This window comes from Ixodes scapularis, unplaced genomic scaffold, assembly GCF_016920785.2.
Source record: "Ixodes scapularis isolate PalLabHiFi unplaced genomic scaffold, ASM1692078v2 PGA_scaffold0__279_contigs__length_252992795, whole genome shotgun sequence".
Lineage (NCBI taxonomy): Eukaryota > Metazoa > Arthropoda > Arachnida > Ixodida > Ixodidae > Ixodes > Ixodes scapularis.
The window spans coordinates 46,536,826-46,549,352 of record NW_024609835.1 but is presented as its reverse complement, the minus strand read 5'-3'; positions in this window follow the sequence as shown (position 1 = coordinate 46,549,352).

Genomic DNA, 12,527 nt, shown 5'->3' with positions numbered 1-12,527 from the left:
GTGTAGTTAAGAACAGTTCGGAGGCACTGACACATGATTACTTCAGCGACATGAGGTAAAAGGTTCGGTGATATTATCTCGCAAGAGCGACCTCCTTTGATTGTCCACACTATAGTCTCTCTCTGCTGCGATAAACGGACACTCAAACCCTATTGAAGTGGCCGGGAGACGAGTAACCTTCAGCACCTCGACAGGAGTAACAAATCTTCCCCCTACAGTTTACTTTAGGATAAACCTTGACCTAAAGTTTGCCCTTCATAGAGGTGTTCTCGTCCACGTCTGCGTGGTGAAGGCGCTTACTTTTTAGTTTATTTTGGTTCGTTAAAATATTACCGATTAACCGGTTAAAAAAAATTAATGGCGATTAAAGCATTAATCGATTAATCGGTATGTTAATCGATCAAATGCCCAGCCCTAATAAAAACACGTCCTTAGCGCGTAGCTGTGCGTCTAAATAGGGCAAGAAAAACAAAATTGAATGATGATGATGGCAAGTCGTAGCAATTCGGTTGCTGCGTATGAACGCGGGCGGCCCTTGTTGCTGGTGTTGCGACGTCAAGTTGCTGGGTGAAATTGCCCCGCCTGAAACGGGCCTTATGGTACAAAAATCAAAACAAAAAAAAGAACAATATTGTTTTTCTAGTGTTTTTAGATATACCCTTTCAAAAACCGGATGTTTTAGAGAAATACGCCTATTGACACACTAAAATGATGTGGTGTCAGCTTTCGGCTAGGTATTAAAGATGTTCAAGTATATCAGAAGAGGGCGGGTCTTACATCAGGTTGGCTAATTGTTTTCGGAGAGCAAGTCGACTGCTTCTTGAGCAGAGGTTACGGTGACGTCAGAACGACACTGATCTCCGATTGGCTCTCATTGAAAGGGTAGTGGGTAGACCTCAACGCAAGATGCCTTAAGGTTTACCCACTTTTTTTTTCTTCAGTCAGCCAATAAGAGCTTGGCCTTCTGACATCATCCACCAAGCAGACGAACTTGCGCTCCGCCGAGACTAAATCTCAACAACACAGTTTACGAGTTTTTTTTTTACGTTTTATTTAGTATTTAATCTAATTAACGTATATATCTTTAAGTCCTTAGTACCGTATAAAATGAAGTCTTTCATAAAGTTCGTTATAATATATATATTTTTGTTTTAGAAAGCGATTTTAGAAAGTGTTAAGGTGATTATCACTTTTTTTTTTCTTTTTACGTGCGTTTAGTCCCAACTTCCTTTTCATTTGTGCTTTGGTCGCATCTTGTATCCGATTTTGTAAATACGGTATTGTTCAATGTTTTCATTGGAGGTATGAACGGTATCGTTTTGTTATATGTTGTTCCTCCCTGGCACTGCCCACGGGCCAGCAGTATGTCTAAATAAATAAATAAAATAAAATTTTTGCTATTTGACAGGAAGTTGAACAGTGATTGGGCAAAGTGTGCTTGAAAGTGTACGATGGAATCAAGAGCCCCATATAACATATAACATCGTTATTTAAGAAACGCCAAATATATCTAAGTTACTGAGACTGCAGATTAATAGTTGAAATTACCAAGCGAAATTAACACCTCACAGAATCCTGTGGTCTTGCTAATTTCAGCTTCACGAAAAATGCTGTAAGAGTCTATTATATGTACGAGTATATGAACGTTGATTTGAAAAGAACAATTTTGTAATCCCCAGAAATTCCGGTCACCCAAGTAGAGAGACATCGTTTCCTTTATTATGACCACTTTCCTCCAGCGTGTTTTCTCCGCTCAATTCTTGTGCCCAAAATTTTAAACTTCTTTTTTTTTTTTTTTTAACATTGCTTGCTTTTGCTTTACTTTTAGTAGCAGATATATTTTTTTTAAGTTATGCGTCGTAAAGGCTTTAGAAAATAAAAATGCATTCAAAAAGCTCAACGGTGACGCAATGCTAGTGCTCTCGCGAATTTATAGGTCAAAAAGGACGAGAGAAAATCGAGAAGGAACGTTTTCGTTTAATCATTAACCATCACAAAAGGAAAGAACTTTTCATAAACGGTGTTCATAGCCAATCTCAGGAATGATAAAATATTTAATCCCCACGTGGACCCGTCAAAAGATAGAAAATGCGTCGTGAATTACAAAAGAAACCAAAAAAGGCATACTCACAACCAGAACATTTTCTGGGCACCAAGCACGACGTCGCGTTGTGGTCCGTGATTCGCGGCTTGGTGTACAGCTGAGGACGAGAAGAAAGGCCTTTCCCCCTGGGCATCCTTCACTCGGGTGGTCGAGGCTCCACTGCTTGCGCTCTCGACGAAAGAAGGACCGGAGGCCTCCGCTTCCTCCTGCGCAAGACCATAAAGTAAGACGACTTAAGCGAAATCGCTTCGTGGAATATGTCGCCTCCGTCCGTGTGTCAACGCAGATCTTGTGGACGGCTCCCCAGCTTTTCGCCCCTTATCGCGAACCAGAACGAGTGGACGTGCCGTCTTCACAACAGATGGCGAGAGCAGAGGCGTTCGCGCGGAGGCTTAGTTGCTCGCAGGCGGTGACGACACGGACGAGCGTTGTTGCAATCCACGTAGGCGTCCCGAGATGAAGAACCGTCGGCAGGTCAGCAGCAGGCGCTGCGTCTTGTGGTACTTGAAGATAGATGCAACGGGTAGAATGCCCGACGAAGGGATGGGGGAACTCACCTTGCGTCGTGCTTAGAGAGAGCGTCGCATTGGAGAACTTTGCAAGATGAAGGGGTTTCTTTTAAATATGATATCAACGAATCAAATATAAAAATTACTACGGAAGCTAGACTACAGCTACACTGATAAAATATTAAATGCATTCCGTTAACAAATATGTCAGTTCATCAAAGATGTTTCTTCCCTCATGCTACTGGTATCATAGTTATATAAACTTACAGTAGTGATGCCGCTCACATGCGATAAAACGTCGGTAATAAATTGTAGGTTTTTTTTTTAATTTAAAGTAGTTTTTGCGAGTATATTAGCGGCTAAAGCAGAAAGCTGTGGCAACAAGTTTGCTCGAAAGCTTTTTCGAGCTAATCAGAAATTCTCAGCTCCTGGCAGTCTGAGGACAGCCGTGAAAGTAGGCTCGAAGACACTTTATAAATATCACTAACATGATTATTTATTTGTATGCATGTTTCGCTTTGTTTGAGACGGCGTATTCCTTCTCAAGTTGTGTTATTTTTTTGTTTGCCAATGAAAGTATTGCGTCAGGGCCGAAGTTTAATTACCAATGCTGTGTGCGAATTTCAACAACATTAAAAAATAAAAACAAACAGAGAAGAAAAGGATAAAAAAGAAAACGTTGAGACGTTCTCTGTGTCTGTTCCTTCTACTGAAAGTTCTTCCGATTTCTTCCACCGCTGTCTCAGGTGTAATACGACATGATTAGCTACCACCAGCTCGCCTGCACACTCACCGTCTTTTCACTAGTAGAAGATAACCTCGGCAATTTCCGCGTTTGGCTTCTCTCCGCTAAAGAGGAGTAATGAGGCGATTAATAGAGGTATTTAAGAGGAAGAAGCAGCAAAGGACGAAAACAGTGATATACATGAAAAGTATTGCCCTCAGTTTCATTAAACAAGTCTAGTTATTATATTTTATAGAAGAAGAAAGCGAGAAAAAAAAACGTAAACATTTCCTTGAATCTTTAAAGCTATAAAAGTAGAAAAAAAAATACAGTGAGATGTGGAGAGTGACAGAATTGGAGATATAAGAAAATGTTGTGAAACAAATCAGAGAGAGTCGTAAATATCGTCTCATGTACGTTCTACATGAGTTCTCCACATTCCCATAAAGCACTGCGAGATACGCAGGATATAATTTTTGATTATGGTTACTTGTAAAACTTTCGGAGGGCGGGATCTTTTATGGAATGTGATGCCGCAATCCGAATTCAGTTGCTTACGGCTTGTTTAGTCTCAAGCTCACACATGTTGATTACGACACGCCTCTGAGCCAGCGAGACTCAAATAAACGTGCAGCATGTGCAAGTCACACTTGAGCACTGTCGCTGCTGTGTTTTTATGCGTCCCGGATTTCGCAACACTCGTCCACTTTGTGTGTCTGACTTCATAAATTTTAAATAAGCACGTGCAAAATATAGCGACCATCTGATGAAGTCACACGCAACCATAAATTGTTCAGTGTTAAGCGTGCTTCGTCCTTTTTTATGTTTTATAATTTGTTGGGAGGACTCTAGAAATATTTCTTAAGGCCCTTTTTGCACGGGGCAATTTTCTCTACAGTAACGAGATTTCTAACGCGTTGTCGGTTGTTGCGACATAGGACAGGCCGCGTTGTCGTCGGATGATGCAAGTCGGAGAGCGACGTGGATGATGAAACTAGGCAATTTCGGGCGACTAAAGCTGTCACATGCAAAGGTCGAATATTTCGCAGCTGAGGCGCACGTTGGGTGTAATGAATGCATAACCAGCATCTACAATTTATTGTGATGATCTACGTGCACGTTTGATGTAATTGGTAGAAAAGAAAGTGTTCGACGTAATGAATTCCACATGGCAGTTGTTTGAATCCAACTTAAGGAAAAACAAATTCGAACAAACACAAACATTTGTTGCGTTCGAACAAATTCGAACGCAACAAATGCGTACTGCAGTGTTTGGTTTAATGTATGTCTAAGTTTACGACAAAGCTAAATAGCCTACTATTATTTAAACGAATGGGAATCGATACGGATACACTTCTTATTCACCACTATATATCTCGAAATTATCTTCGCTTTGTGTTTTGCTACCTGGCCTAACTACAGACCTTGCATATCCATCATAATAAATTCCTACACATGTAGGTAACCAAAATTAATCCAGACAGGCTGCCCCGACACTGCTGCACTCGAGCTGAAGACAGGCACCACGTGACTTCACGCTTTTCAGCGTCCCCATCTTTCTTCGCGCGAGCACTGAGGACCTAATGGCGAGGAAAGCGGAGTTAAACGATTCTCCATTCGCTTTCGCGCCATCGAACACAGATGCCTCTCCCGCCGCGCTCCTCCTGGCTTTGCCGAAGAAGGACGACCCCCATAAGGCGTCTGACTTGGGCCACATAAGAGTAGTACACAAGAAAAAAAAATCAACGCCGAGCCGGGCCTAGGCTGACACCCTGGGACACATTCATAATCCAGAGGGAGCCAGCCACCTTCTGCTCCGAGGATCGGCCTTCCAGATTCGGAACAGAATTTTGGGCGATTCTTTTCTTCTTTGGACTTTCTTATTGATTTATTTTTGTATATTTTATAGTTTTTCTGGTGGTTCAAACTCCGAAGAGGGCCACCATTCAGCAGGAAGCTCCTCCCTGAGAGGTGTCTCCTTTCAGCTGCTGCCAGATTCGACTGAAGGGCGCAGCAGAGAAAAGGAGGGCCCGCTGTTCCGGAGATTCAAGGCGCTTAAATAGCCATAACCTTCGATAAGATGTTGTCGGCACGGCGCTTTGTGAACGCTTGTCTGCTCTGCCTACAGTGCTTGAATGCACTATGGCGCCTCTAAGGCAACTCGACGGCGACACCCGATTTGCTTCTCTATACTGTCCTCGCTGTCTTTTCTTTCTTTCTTTTTTTGCGTTATATTTTGTGTTAACGCTTTTTCTCTCGTCCACCCAAACCATGTTATAGAATGTGCAGAAAAGCGGCGAGGGAGACGTTTTCTTCAAAATGGCAGCGAGAGGAGAGCCGTTGATTTACAACGACGGCAAATAGGACTCCTCAGGAGGGGTGGGTTTCAGTCTGCGTTTTTAAGCCCGGCCGGCTTCTACCGTGACTTTTGGGCGGAGGGTAGGGGGGGGGGGGGGGGGGGGGGCAGCAGGTGGGAAACGATGAAGCTCAAACAGTGTGCAGCGTTTCAAAGCAATCCTCGCCGTGGGGGAGGAGAACTCGGTCCGCGTCGCCGCGAACATATGTCAGTGTTTACCTGCAGCACGACCAAAACCCTGGGAGCATGCGATCTTAAATATATAAAAACGAGTGGGAAGACATTCATGCACCTTTTTCTTTTTCAGACCACATGATTTTGCTTCGTCTGAGTTATGCGCGCTGCCTTCATTTGGGTTAATGCCATTTGTGATAACTTAATGTCAATATGTCACGTTTTGCGGACAGGCTAGGGCAACAGCTACATGAAATGGGCGTAAATGTTATTTAAAAGTAATTCTGATTTCCCATCGCTGGCTACGCGTATACTCACTTGTAAAACCGCAGGTCTGAAATGCGGGACTTGTTTTTATTTTGTACTATATATGGCTTTAGTTTGCTGCCTTTATGGTTACGTGGCGTAAACGTATGCCAGCAACATTAAACGAATAATTGTAGCGTAAACGACGGCAGCAGAAATTCAGCAAACTGCCGCAGTTAACATTCCGCTTCATTCCGGTGTCTCTGAATTTCTGTTTAAAGCATTCTTTGCTGTAGTACGAACCGAGAGTCAATGGCCGATATTTACTAATTAGAACTGAACAATCGATCGATTTGCCTTTTGAGTAATCAAAAAATGCTTCGCGAATTTTTTTTTTTCACCGGTTAATCAGTTGGCTTTGGAGTTAAAGACCGACGACCAGTTCGCGCTTTCCACTTTTCCCCCCGCTTCCTCCTCACCCCCTTTCTACACTATCCACCGTCGGCTATTTTCTCCTCCCCCATGGTGAGGAGGATCTTCTGCCTTGCAGAATGTCGAGTCTGGTCGTCGGCCTTTAAACGAATTCTCGGAGAATGATAAATTCCTTTAAATTTGAGGAGACGGCCGAATTGTGTTCCCCGGAAAGAACGTTAGCATTTTATGCGACCCTTATCGAGAGAAACTAAAATAATAGCATGATACTATAAAATAATTAGTCTTCAAAATTGTATCAATGTATTTCTTGTTGTTGTTTCTCCTTTTGTAGAGGGTCGATAGTCAAGTATCTATTAGGACTGTACATTTTGCCATGATGACCAAGTAAAAAAGAAATAGAAAAATATATAGTTTTGAAAGTTTCCTAAGATAGTATGCCTGGTGGACAAAACAACCGAATAATCTAGTAATTAGTCGCTTAATTTGTAGCTAATGATCGGTTGAACATTTTTAGTCGACGCTCAGCCCTTGTAATACCATTTCTGCAAAAAGGTTTCAAAATCACCTTGTTATGCCTTAAGAAAAAAAGAAAAAAACAAGTTCTTGTGCTCTCGATTTTTATTAAAAATATTTGCACTATTATATCAACGTCTGACTAAAAAAACACATTAGTGTGCGCCTGTGACTGTTTGCGCTAATTAAAATCTGAAACATTTACATAGATGGTAATACCGCGCGTACCGTAATTACTCTTCTGTTTTTCTGGTGGTCGATGTCTTCAAGCAGTAAGTGGCAAATGGACTGGTCATGCTTCCAAGCGTAGTCAGCGCGTAGTCGATGTGGGTATTGATATAACGATGCCTCCCGTGTTATGGATATAACATGAGAAAGCGTGTTCCTTACCTCCAACACAGTAGACATGATGTTTGGTGCCCCAACATCTACGAGGCGCTGGGCTAGTCGAGGAATAGCACCTGGAAACTGGTACCAATTTGCGTTATTAGGTAGCGTGATGTTTTAAATTCTGTATAAGATTTCAAATGTCATTCACATTTTTTTTCTTCTAATAAGGCGACACCTAAAGATCTTTACGGAAAGCACTGTTCCCCCGAATTACAGCGAGCTTACGCCTGTAACATACAGGCCAACGTTTCCTGAAATTTCGTGCGATTACGGGTGGTTCAGTTATCTCTAGGGCTGGGCGTCGATTAAAGTTTTAACCCGATTAATCGTCACCCTTTAATTGATTAATTAATCGATTAATCAGTCTCGTTAATTTCTTTGCAAAATATTTTTAAAAAGTCAAAAATTAATATTTGTTTCCTGTTTTTGCCTTTGCTGAACATGAGGGAAAAGTAATACACAAGGTAAAGGTAAAGGTAATACACAAGTTTTATTATGAACCAACCTTGATGTGTAGTTAAGAATAGTTCGGAGGCACTCACACATTTTTACTTTAGGTGCATGAGGTAAAAGGTTCGGTGATATCATCCGGAAAAAGCGACCTCCTTTGATTATTTATACTATAGTCTCTCTCTGCTGCGCTAAACGGACACTCAAACGCTATTGAAGTGGCCGGGAGACGTGTAACTTTTTGCACCTTGTCAGGAGTTACAAGTCTTTCCCCTGAAGTTTACTTTAGGCTAAATTTTGACCTAAACTTCGCCCTTAATAGAGGTGTTTTGTCCACGTCTGCGTGGTGAGAGCGTTTACTTTTTACTTTATTTTGGTTCGTTAAAATATTACCGATTAACCGGTTAAAAAAATTAATCGCAATTAAAGCATTAATCGATTAATCGGTGGGTTGATCGATCAAATGCCTAGCCGTAGTTATCTCATCATAAAAGAACACGCCAAGCTTGCGCCTGTATCGAGTACCCACACTCGCACGTTCCAACTTTTGGTAAAGCTTTGGATGTCCAGACAAAGCAGCTTTGAATGAGGAAGTTGTAGCGAGGAAATACGCTATCTGTTGTATACTTGTTTAAAGAGATCAGATTACAAATTCCTCACTTCTAAAACTGTTTTGAGAGAAACAGGTAACTACGGGCATCGGGCTGGTTATGGTGTCGATTGAAAAAGAAAAAAAAAGAAAAAAGTTAACTTGTAGCTTTAATGGTAATGAAGCACATAACCGTAATGCCGGAGACGCCTACACTGCCAGTGAGTGAATACATCCACAAGCACTCGTCCAGCAATATTTGTTTTCAGGGCAAGCGTCAAACTCTTTCGATCAGACCTTCCGCTCGTAAATAAAACAGAGAAAGCGGGACCGGAAGCTCCCATGCGAAATGCAACCGAACGGTATTCCTCCATCAACAAGCAGACAGTTTCACAAGCATTTGTGGAAACATGTATGCCATAGAACGCAACACGTCTGCCTATAGGCCAGAGAACGTAACACTTCTCTGGTTTTGTGTTCTGTGTTATGAAATGTAGCCCAGTTGAAAGTGCGCTCGAACTCTTTTCTGCAGTACCTACCTTGAGTAGTTGTGACTTGTAGATCTATAGTTTTGGTCAGCAAGGTTTGAGAACGGAGTTCTGGATGGTCGAGAATGGGGCCGTATTTGAACTTTTACCTCCCAAAAATATGGCATCTCTGCGAAGTGAACACAGTTGAAACTGATCAATGTGTAACTGCTAGAAGCATGTCGGTCCTTAAATATTAGTTTCTATGTCAAAACGCTTCGCTCAAAGCTTCAAAATAATTATATTGTTGAACGGTAAATTTGGTTCGATACATTCACATACGTAACTAATGGTTGCTGAGCCAATGTTATGTCGGACGTTGACGCAGCAACATGTGTGACCAATATACGTTTAATTGCTGTACCGTTACATCCACGGTAAAGATATATCCACTCTCTTCGTTCGTCGAAATCTTAGAACTAGTAACATTCTTACCTAAATAGTTCGAATATAATAAAACTATGGCTGGAGATAACGAGCGAAGAAAGGAATATACCTCTGGCAGTTAAGAACCAAAGTGATTGTAAAGTAGAAACGTGGAGCTATAGAGGATATCCATTCGTACAAAGCCAGTCAGCCTCAGGCTATTCCCGAATAGGTTTAAAATATGCAATTAAACGTGTGAATGGTTTTCATGTAATGATTCGAAGACCGAAGCTTGTACTCTTGAGTTTTCTTTTGTAGGTAGAAGTTGAGTCTCTCTGGTGCGATATTTCATGTCCCCTCTGACGATGTAGAAAATATCTGGTTGAGATGGGAGGTCATCGAAGATTTGTAATCAATGGCGGAACCACGCTGGAAGGATGAGAGGCATCGGTGCTGCTGAAATATACTAGAAGAATACACCGGGGTCTCTTACGTCAAACACTATAGGATCTATATTATGCGCCCTTGTTTAACTGCTGGTGGATGGCATAAGCTAGGCTACTTGAATAACACGATTGATGTGGCCGACAGAAATGTCAATTTTATTCTACATCGTTTTTAAATGAACACATTTGTGCTAATTATCTTGTATTGAAAAAATTGGAACGAGGGGACGAAAAGGACCACACTCCTATCTGTTTCGCACGGCGAAACCATGGCAACCAAGTAACGGTCGAGTGCGTACGTGGCCAAGCAATGCATCAGGTTTGGTGCTCTAGAGCAGTGGTCCTCAGCCATTGATGTTTCGCAGAACCAGTGTGGATCGGCGGAGATGATGGAGGTGGTAAAGGGAAGGGAAAGTACAAGTTAATTAGGACAGTGATTTAATCAATTAAAATATCTAAGGGCTAGTGTGAACTAGACTTTTTTTATTGACATATACACCAGAAAACTCCCACGAATATTGGAAAGTTTCTTCTCAATCTGTGAAAAAAAAAAAAAAAAAACTTTTATTTCCGGGCTCGACTGATGAGGCTCGGCTTCGCGGACCCCTAGAGTGCCTTCGCGGACCCCAATGGGTTCGTGGACCCCCATTTGAGATCCAGTGCTTTAGAGTAAAAACTATCGAGTGCTAATCTTACGCACCCCACGAATTTTTTTTGTTTTATAGAAATCTCAATAAAAATGCGCATATCAGCCAAAGTCTTTTCTTTTTTTTTAGATGGCAGGGATTTTGGCACTTGAGCGAGTACATAACCTTGAAACTGGTCCGTCTGCAGAAGGATTACAGTTTTACGTCGATAGCCATCTCCTAACGGTGTATTATCATTTACATTTCTCCGAGCATTAAGGCTGCAAAACTGTGTCACACTAGATTTTGGCGAAAAGACTTTGCCCCTGACAATCTTGAAAGGAGTGGACACAGAACAGTGGAAGTGTTTATATTTACAGCTGTATTTCGACAATACGCAATTAAATAATGTAAGAGGGTAAATACACTCCTCATAACAAAAACAAAATAAATCGGCAAAGTCACTGGGAGCTATAGATACTGCTATATTATTTTTAGAAAATCAGTCTCCGAGTAAGTTTTTTTTTTAATCTTATATTGGAAACTACAATAAAACCACAAAACAAGATCTATATTGCCTACAACGTGCATGTCGCAGATAAAAATAGAAAACAGATATAAAAATAATGTACTAAACCAGACACCAGTAAAGAACAATTCGCCAATAAACCGACTTCTTTGTTTGTGCGTGCAGCCATCGACCGCTCATCTTCTGCGGACTACACCGTTTCCGACTCGCAATCTGGGAATTGGAAGGCGTCATCCGTCTCCGGAATGCCTACTCATCCCGGTAAGAGTGCAACAAATCACCCTACCCGTCCTTCCTTCCCATCCTCAACCCCTCGCAGTTTCCCCAGCAGCGTGTTTGGCGTTATCGAAGAACACACGAAATCCACTCCGGGGTTTTCTAGATCTTCCATAGCTTTACCACTCGCCACAAAAAGGCGACCAAAAGTGGCAAAAAAAAAAAAAAAGCCCAAAAAGAAGTTTTGATACGAACACCCACGCGCGGCCTCTACTCGACTCTAGACCGCCAAGTAAAAGTAGAAAAGCAAAACAATAAACAATCGTTTTCTGCGCTAAGCCTAAATACAAGTAAGGTGCGTGTACCGGAATTGGAAACGTGAGTATCTTTCGGGTATTATTCTTCAAGATCCGCAATACATACACACCACTAGCACGTACGCATCCAAGAGAAGAGAAAAGAAAAAATAGTGGCAACAAATATTTGAGCGCGTTATGGGAAAGTGGAAGGGGAACGAAAACGAAGCAAAAAGAGACAATCATACACACAACATTATCTGATCTCTCACCCAAGGAGGCCGACGCGCTCTGTGGCGCAGCATGCGAGCAACTGCCTTTTCTGTTGTAGCAGGCTTCGCGCCACTGGGGGGATAGACCCTACAAGGAAAATTCACTTATAGAATGTAAACCGTTAGGACGGGAATCCACGGGGAATCCCGAATCGTCACGGGAAAAAAGAAAAAAAGAAAATAATGCGACGTTGAAGAAAGGCCTAAAGGGAACAGAAACCAGGGTCCTAAAGCGTCTAATAACAACATCCTCCCAGAAAATGTCAACGGTAAAGCGAACTTGCGGAGGGAAATTTAGATAAATCCTTTCTTCTCGTCCGACAGGCCGATGTCCTATTTTTTTTCAAGAAATAAGAAAAGTAACGCAAGAATCTACTAAATCAAATTCAAGTAAAATAACTACCAGTTCTGATAGACACTAACACTGGTTATACTAGGACCGTGAAATCAATTGATCGACCTCCTCAGGGACGGGCAGTATTTCAAATACAAGTATTTTAAATACTTTGTGTATTTTGGATTCGTATTTAATTACAAATTGGGTGATGTATTCCACGTGTGTATTTAAATACTAAAACGTGTGTATTTCAAATACAATTGTAATTAAATACAATTTTGTGGGCGAAAATACATCTCTCAAATTTATTGTCACTGTCCAGAGCTGGAAGAAAACTATGTTCTGCACCGAATGCAGTGTCTCTGAATCAAGCACAAGCGTTTAGTGACTTTCTGATTACGGCGCTAGTCCAGGGTAAGAAT